At 36.4% G+C, this 9,004-nt stretch overlaps 1 protein-coding gene across 1 annotated transcript in view; it reads right to left on the bottom strand.

The window, feature by feature from the left end:
* Positions 1-11, bottom strand: part of LOC144976260 (uncharacterized) — a 5,166-nt gene extending 5,155 nt beyond the window's left edge. The window contains exon 1 of the mRNA XM_078920446.1: positions 1-11. This exon is cut by the window's left edge and continues 39 nt beyond it. The gene's annotated coding sequence lies outside the window, so the exon portion shown is untranslated.
* Positions 12-9,004: the final 8,993 nt, after the last annotated feature.

Below are 9,004 nucleotides of genomic sequence, written 5' to 3'. Positions count from 1 at the left end.
ACGGCTGTTGCAAATACGTCGGCCATAAATATTCGTCTTGTTTTATAGCAGCGTTTATCATTGCATGCGTGTACAAAAACAATAATAGCATTTAAGTTTGTTAAAACTTATTACTCCAAATAATTCAATACGTGCGGAAAATAATCGTTAGAGTTGTAGTCGACAGGTAAATGTGTGGTACAAAACAGTAGTATTAGTTATAAATAATACGAGGAAGTGACTGTAAATTGGTTACTTCTGTGTACTGTGTAATCAAATTCATTGACGAAAAAATGCGGAAGTTGCTTTCTCCCAGCAAATTATTTTTTTTCATCAAATCTTTTAACTACTTTACATTAAAATATTTACATTTAAAAAATCGAGCTTTTATATAGCGCAATATTCACAAAACGTGCTCAAATCGTTTTACAAGGAGTCCCTGGCCAACAGCAACACTTAACATGTAGGACGTTACATGAAGCCTGTTAAGCGAAATTACATTTTTTTTCGGACAGAGACAACGCTGTTAACAACCATGTACTCATTTTACACCTGAGTACGGTGAGAGAATGTGAGTGAAGAGCCTTTTCCAAGGACTCAACTATGCGCCGAACCCAGGACCTTCCGATCCGAAAGCGAGTGTCATACCACAAGACCACATAGCCGCACTTGGGGGGTCCGGATAGCTCAGTTGTTAGAGCATTCACTTCACATGCCAAGGGGACCGAGATCGATCCCGGCTGAAGTCGAGATTTATTTCAGACCCGTCTGAACTCCCGACAGTGATTGAGTAGCTGGTTCTGATAGATCTAGCCGAAAGTACTTTACTATAGACTAGCGTCCTACTTAAAGGGTAGCTGTTGCTGTTGGCTAGGGATCCTTTGTAAAGCGCATTGAACACGTTTAATGGATATTGTCCTAAAAAACGTCTTAAGTTTTTTTCGTTGTTTTTATTTTTGTTTGTAACAGGTACATATTTTTCTCAATACAACACAAACACTTTACTAAAGTTTCAAATGTTGGCATAAATAAAAATAAAGATAAATAAAATAAAATTCCCTGTATTCATCCCTAGGGGAAAATTTGTCTTTAGGGTCTATTCCGAGGGAAGACTGTAATAACCCGGGCGTAAGCCGCAGTACAGCGGCGCAAAGTGAGCTAGGGCGAGAGGTGACTTGCTCAAGGCCACACAGCGAGGCGGGTAGTCGAACTCGGTACCTTTTGGGTACGAAGCAAAGGCCGTACCGCTGAGCCACGCTCCCCCCTAAATGTTTGTTCATAACTTCAGTTTCCAACCGCTAAACCATCTCCACATATTACCCTTTTGAGGAAGAGGGTAACACATAAAAACAAAAATAAAAACAACGACAAAAACTTAAGAAGTTATTTAGGACAATATCCATACAATTGATGTATTGATTGCATTGTTTAAATTCAATGACATATTCAACCTGTAAACGTTTTAACCCTTAAACTGGCAAAATAAAACCCCCAACCCAACCGCGCCCCCCCCCAAAAAAAAAAAAAAAAAAAAAAACAACCAAAAAATCAAAAAACAAAAAAAAACAAACAAAAAACAAGAAACAGTGATGTGAATTTAAAAAAATTCAAAACATTAAGTCATGAAGATTAATGTCCTCACTTTTATGTGCATTTTAGCAGAAAAAATGAGGACTGTAAAAGTTTGGCATTACAAAAAAAAAAACTGTTTGGTCATTTATTTCTAAAACATGTTTTGCATTCTTTTCAAGATAAATCTGGCAACCTTGGTTGTCGAGCGTTCCTTCACTTTACAGTCTCAAATACGCTTCAGCAGTCGTAACGTCACTTCCCTCAAAATGACGCATGGTAACTTAGTACCTGACTCTAAACTATCGGAACAATGCTGTCGTTATATTAAAGAACACAGTATGTGCTATTTGGTTAATATTGCATATACTGTGTTTTTAAAAACAACGGCAGAATGGCGGACGCCCTTATGAAATATTTCTCCGACGAGCATAAAAGCGTATCCAGACGAAAAAAAAAACCAACCGTTATAAATCTGATCATGTTTTGACTCTTACAAATTCTGATCACAAGACATATGAAAAGTTCTAGCCAGCATGAAGAATAAAAAGTTACGATTTTCTTTGTTCAGAACCGTTGCTGGGCGACGTGATATCAGACTATTGAATCCAATTGTTATTGACTGAAATCACAGTAATGTTAGAAGGTTTGCAATACAAATGAAAAAGTATTGTTCACTGTCGATTAAATTCAAATAGTAAACAAATGGAATGCCATTGACAACTTCATAAAGCATTTTTTCAAAACAATATGATTCAGGTAATACATAGTATTATATGACAATCATATTGAATACAGATTCCATTGATTTAACCCTTATTCGGCTAGCTTGAATTCGTTTCAAATCAGCTCCTGTTAAATAGGAATCGCGACATGACTGGGGTTTTAATGACTTAAATGAAAAAAAAAAACAAAAAAAAAAACAACACGTACCTATTCAAAAATATTGGCCAGAAAACTCGTCCTTCAAATATCGATCGATTTAAGTGACCCCCATCTTGGCAAAAACTCTTAAACCTGGGATTAAGGAAGACCTCGCGAAGTCCCAGGTTTGAGCGTTTTTGCCAGAGTTTGGTAGTTAATTGGTTAACGACACGGTTATTATTCTTTCTGTTTGAAGAGGGTAAGATAAGAATGGTTTAAAAGAGTAAAAAAAAACCCCAAATCCTGAGCTTTTATATAGCGCAATATACACTAGAAGTGCTCAAAGCGCTTTACAAAGGGTCCCTGACCAACAGAAGCGCAACATATAGAACGAGACATGACACCTGTTAGGCGATATTACATTTTTTTCCCGACAGAGACAACTCTGTTAACGTCCAGTTACTCATTTTAATCATGAGTGCGGTGAGAGGATGTAATTAAATTGTCTTCTCCAAGGACTCAACTATGCGCCGAGCGAGGCTCGGACCCAGGACGTTCCGATCCGAAGGCGAGTGTCATACCAAAAGACCACATAGCCGCACGTAGTCCTTCAGAGCCATTAGGTCCATAGACCCGGAGTTTATCCCGGTTTCTATTGCGTGAAACGCACAGTAACAATTGCTTACTACCCCTTAGATTGGATGCTTATCTATCGCAAAGTACCTTTTCGCCAGATCTAACAGACCCATCCACCCACTCACTCCCTGCTAGATGGACAGGAGGGTCAGAAAAAATAAATAAAACTCGACTACACCCGAGATCGATCTTGGTCCCTTTGCGTGTGAAGCAAGTGCTCTACCAACTGAGCTATGGATATCCCCATATGAATTTAAATTGGAGGTACACATATCGAAGGCCATTTGTAATAGATTCACTGGTTCAAAGTGTTTGTGGATACATGTACAGGTAGGTGCGGCTATGTGGTCTTGTGGTATGACACTCGCTTTCGGATCGGAAGGTCCTGGGTTCAAGCCTCACTCGGCGCATAATTGAGTCCTTGGAAAAGGCTAATTTACTCACATTCTCTCACCATACTCAGGTGTAAAATGAGTACCTGGCCGTTAACAGCGTTGTCTCTGTCGGCAAAAAAAATGTAATATCGCCTAACAGACGTCATGTCTCGTTCTAAATGTTACCTCAGGAACTTTTTGTAAAGCGCTTTGAGCACGTTTAGTGGATATCGCGCTATATAAAAGCTCACGTTTTTAAAATTTTCAATATATCATATAAATTATTTACTATTGTTTCATCAACGAGTTGCGTGGATGGATTGATCTCAAAAGAAATATTGGGGAAATGCAAAACAAAACAACAAGAACAAAAATGAATAAAAGATAAACCAACCCAAAAACAAAAAAAAACAGAAACAAATAAAAAACAAAACAAAAAAAAAATCAAAATCAAAAAACAAAACAAACGAAACAAAACAACAAAAAACCCCTAAAGAAATAAGGAGAAAAAATCCCGAAAAAAACCCCCCAAACAAAACAGAGAAAAGCAAACCAGAACAATAAAAAAAGGAAGAACAAACCAAAGCAAAAATGACAAAAAAAAAAAAAAAACCCCAACAAAACTAAACAAAACAAAAACAAAAAACAAAACAAACAAACCAAAATAAACAACAACAAAACAATCCCAAAAAACAATAAAAAACTTTAACACAAAAAACAAAACAAAACAAAACAACTAAACAAGCACAACCCCCCCCCCCCCCCAAAAAAAAAAATAAAAAAAATCCCCAACAAAATTGAAAACAGGACTCTATGGATTAAATAATCCCATTAACTATCTGGGTCCTTTCTTTAAAAAAACAAAATTAATACGCATTGTGTCAAAATGGGGAAAGAAAATTTACCTACACACGAAAATCTGGACTGATTTTGTTATTGTGTTGTCCGTAACATTATTGTTTTACACACGTACGTATTGAGATATTTTGATATATAATAACTTGTCGAAGTCTTGCCTGTCCATTAACACATCCAGTGAGCACATCTAGATAGTGGGAAAGCTCTTATTTAACTTTAGTTTGTAGACTGTCTTGAGAGCTTACTTCACCAAGACAAGAAAAAAAAAACCCCAACAAATTCTATTTTGAAAATAACTGCCCGGTGGAGTGAATATTTTGGACAATTTGTTTGTGCTATATTTTCATAAAATTTTAAGTAAGTATCTATATTATTTTAAAGATTAAACTTGCACCATGATATATAAACTGTTTTTATATCAGTCAAAGTGGTATCGAATTGGAACAAGTTTGTAAAGCAGTCTGTTTGAAATCAAAACGTCCTAGGTTCAAATCGTAATGAAAGAAATAATGTTTTTCTGCCGTCCGTCTGAATTTTAAGTGATGTATTATTCTTTTTTTAATTGTTTCTTTTTGCTGAAGAAGGGTTTCGAGCCCGAAACGTTCAGTGTTTGGTATTTTCTTCTTCTTTTTTTTCTTCGAAGCTGTTATATTTATTTTTAGTCTTTACTTTTTACAGTCCAGGGCTGCTAGCAGCTTAGTGTCACTTTGACTTTGGTAAAATTCTGATGGAGTGACTCACTTTGACCCCCCCCCCCCCACTACACCCCCAACAAATTTTAAAGGCTTCAATTGCATCTTTGTGGTCTTATGGTAAAACAATCGTCCTTTGATCTAAGGGTTCGAATCCCGTTTGGTGGATGGTGCAAACTTGAGTTGGTACTCGGGAAATGCTCTTTATTCAAATTCTCTCAAGGTACTCAGATATAAAATAAGTACCTAGCTGGTAACAGCGTTTTCCTTGTCAAGAACAACATGTTAAGTGTTCCTGTTGGTTTTAAACCTCATGTAAGGCACTTTGAACACGGCGATTTAATTGAATTCTTTGAATTAAATTTTAATTGGATTCCCACTGAATTCAATTGGTACATAATTTAACAACCCGTATAATATATTTAAAAAAAAAAGAAAAATTGACCAAATTAGCCCACTTTTGGAAAATTTGCACTGGTTTCCTGTCCGCTAGAGAATAGACTACAAAAATTGCTTTATTAGTCTTCTAGTGTCTTAACAATTTAGCCACTCTTTATCTTTCTGAACTAATAAACCTTAAGACTCGAACCAGAAGCCTTAGGTGATCACACAACACCACTCAATTATCTGTAGCAAAAAGCAAGTCAAACTCTTTTTGGTGATCGCTCCTTTCAATAACATTATGACCACAAACTCCGGAATACCCTACCCCAACCCATTAGAGAAATCGAGAATATCTGAAACTTTAAATCTGTTTTAAAAACCCATTTTTTCACAATTCATTTTACACCGTGCCGACTGTAATGTTTGAATACTATTATTTTCTCAATATATGTTTTGTTTCCATGTTTAATTTATTGTTCTATATGTTTGGTTGTTGCAGTTGGTCAGATACCCTTTGTAAAGCGCTTTGAGCACATTTAGTGGATATTGGGCTGTATAAAAGCTCACCTTTTTCTTAAAATTTTGACTACCTACCTATGCTTGTAACGTAGTTCATTATCTGTAAACCGCTTTGAGATGTTTGGTTCATGGGAAGAGCTCAACAAGTTCATTTATTAATCTTAATTATCATTATTATTAATTGATTTTGCGCTTAATTTTAGCTTGGGTTAGAACTCGACGTGCATTTATTTGCAGGTCTGATAACCCAATTGCTTATGGGCTCATTGTTGTTATGGAATTCTCAAAAATAAAATTGACGCAAAATTGTGTCCATTGCAACAATGTTTACTAGGCCCATAAGTTGGTTCGGATGGCAGACCTGCATATATGTACACGTCGACTCAGATTAATTTCTTTAATATCATCAAATGAAATGCTCACGTAGATCTTTGAATTCTAAGTCATTATATTAGACTCGGTGCGTCAATAACTTTATTCTTAATGGTCTTTGCTCCACATTTGACCCTAAGTTGTATGCAAGTATTATTCTATTGACCGAACTGCACATTTTTTCAGGTCTGGTGACATTCGCTTTCGGATCGGAATGTCCTGGGTTCGAGCCTCGCTCGGCGCATAGTTGGGTCCCTGGAAAAGACTATTTACTAACATTCTCTCACTTTACTCAGGTGTATAATGAGTACCTGGCGGTTAACAGCGTTGTCTCTGTCCGAAAAAAAAATGTATTGTCGCCCAACAGGGGTCATGTCTCGTCCATCATATTAAGTGTTGCTGTTGGCAAGGGTCCCCTTGTAAAAACGCTTTGAGCACGATGAGTTTTTAAATTAATATATTTTGATTTATTTTAAATATTTTTTTTTTACAGAAAAAAATGTTCGGGACATCCCCAAGATCCAAGAGCGGGTTTCTTTTGCTTACTCTGTGTCTCACCCACGTGTTACTGCAATCGTATCACATGACGAATGCCTTCCCCAAAACAAAGCACATTGTTCACAGGAGCGTATCTCACGACCACAAGCACCACCATCTTCACAAACACCTCCACCGCTTCGAGGAGAAGAAGAATTCAGGCGGTAGGGGAGGTAATGATAATCCCTTATCCACCCTTATGATGCTTCTTCCGTTACTGAGGGCCCGACAACAGCAGCAAGCGCCAATTATTATTCGACAAGCCCCTACAAACCCAGCCCCTGTCCCTCCACCACCAGGCAAATAGAAACAGAGACGATCACCCTCTTCATTTGCTATTTCCTTATTTAAAAAAATTAGAGATGTTGTAGGAATTATTCACTATATCATGTATATATATATATATATATATATATATATATATATATATATATATATATATATACATCACCTAGATAACCACGCCTCTCGGACAGTCGTCATAATGTATATTGGTTGGTAAACATAGCGAACTACACAGGTTTCACTATCGCTGGCATTTGTCTAAGTAAAATACCCACTGTTCTACTGCTTGATCAATAGAACCCACATAGAAAACTATGTGTAAATTTAAACGTCTATAATATTATGATCATGAAAAGCATGTGATAACTAGTCACCGATATGGCTGAATAAAAAAGAAAATAACAACGGCCAGAGCGGGGTCGATTTCATTCAAGTTATTGTATACAAAACAACCAACCATGTTTGTCCGAGCACGCGTGAGGGTGTGTCACAAATTCCATGTTTTGATTGGTCAGAAATCTACTGGTTAAGTATCACATGCACCACGACACACGAGAAGATGCACTTCATCTACAGTCTCCGAGATATTCGAATTACCCGCGTCAATATCATTTTTTCCCTTTGACTATATTATTTAACAACACCCCCGCTCCCATACCCCTTTATTCATTGCCATTGAATAAATTACAATATTCACAACTTAGTAACGATCCTTGTTCAATTTGTATGATCTCATAATATTGATACTATGCGTTTAGTTTTTAAAAACCCAAACAAACTCACAACATCCGCCAGCCGGATATAACGTACCAACACACATAAACTTTGTGGAATTCAACGTTGATATTCTGCTGATTAAAACAATTTAGTGAGAACTGCTCATGAAAAAGGCTGGCTAAAAAACAATAACAAAGAGCTGGGTGACGTCAATTTTGTTACTTCTATAGATAGTATGAAGTTGACGTCACTCAGGTTAAGCTTTTTGCCATCCGCGTTTAGGAGTAATTCTCACGAACTGCGTTAACCAGACTATAAACGTTCAAGGTTACACATCGTTTTGTGTGCTGGTCCGTTTTACTTCCGGATGGTAATGTTGTGAGCTTCTTAGCCAAGCGCTAACAAGTTGTTAGCTTTGCTTTGTTTTCAAAATATGTGACCAATCCTGTAAAAACGGTATTATGTCGGGGTGAGCCAGATGGCCAAATGTGATATTACGTAGAAATGAACACAAATGTGATATTACGTAGAAATGAACACAAATGTGATATTACGTAGAAATGAACACAAAGATGACATTACGTAAGAATGAACACAAATATGACATTACGTAGAAATGAACACAGATATGACATAACTTAGAAATGAACACAAATATGACATCATGTAGAAATGAACACAATTATGACATTAAGTAGAAATGAACACAAATATGACATTACGTAGACATGAACACAAATATGACATTACGTAGAAATGAACACAAATATGACATTACGTAGACATGAACACAATATAACATTACGTAGAAAGGAACACAAATATGACATTACGTAGAAATGAACACAAATATGACATTACGTAGAAATGAACACAAATATGACATTACGTAGAAATGAACACAAATATGACATTACGTAGACATGAACACACATATGACATTACGTAGAAATGAACACAAATATGACATTACGTAGAAATGATCACAAATATGACATTGCGTAGACATGAACACAAATATAATATTACGTAGACATGAACACAAATATGACATTACGTAGACACGAACACAAATGTGACATAACGTAGACATGAACACAAAAATTAAATTTTAGTTTTTGTCACTTTAACCAATTAACTGTCGCACTATGGAAAAACACGTATCAAAAGATTTGGCCAGAAAGCTCGTCCTTCAATTATCGATCGATTTAAATGACA

This window comes from Berghia stephanieae, chromosome 7 (genome assembly GCF_034508935.2).
Source record: "Berghia stephanieae isolate SIO BIC M18660-M18661 chromosome 7, UCSD_Bste_1.3, whole genome shotgun sequence".
NCBI classification, from domain to species: Eukaryota; Metazoa; Mollusca; class Gastropoda; order Nudibranchia; family Aeolidiidae; genus Berghia; species Berghia stephanieae.
This window is presented reverse-complemented; position numbering and strand designations above follow the sequence as displayed.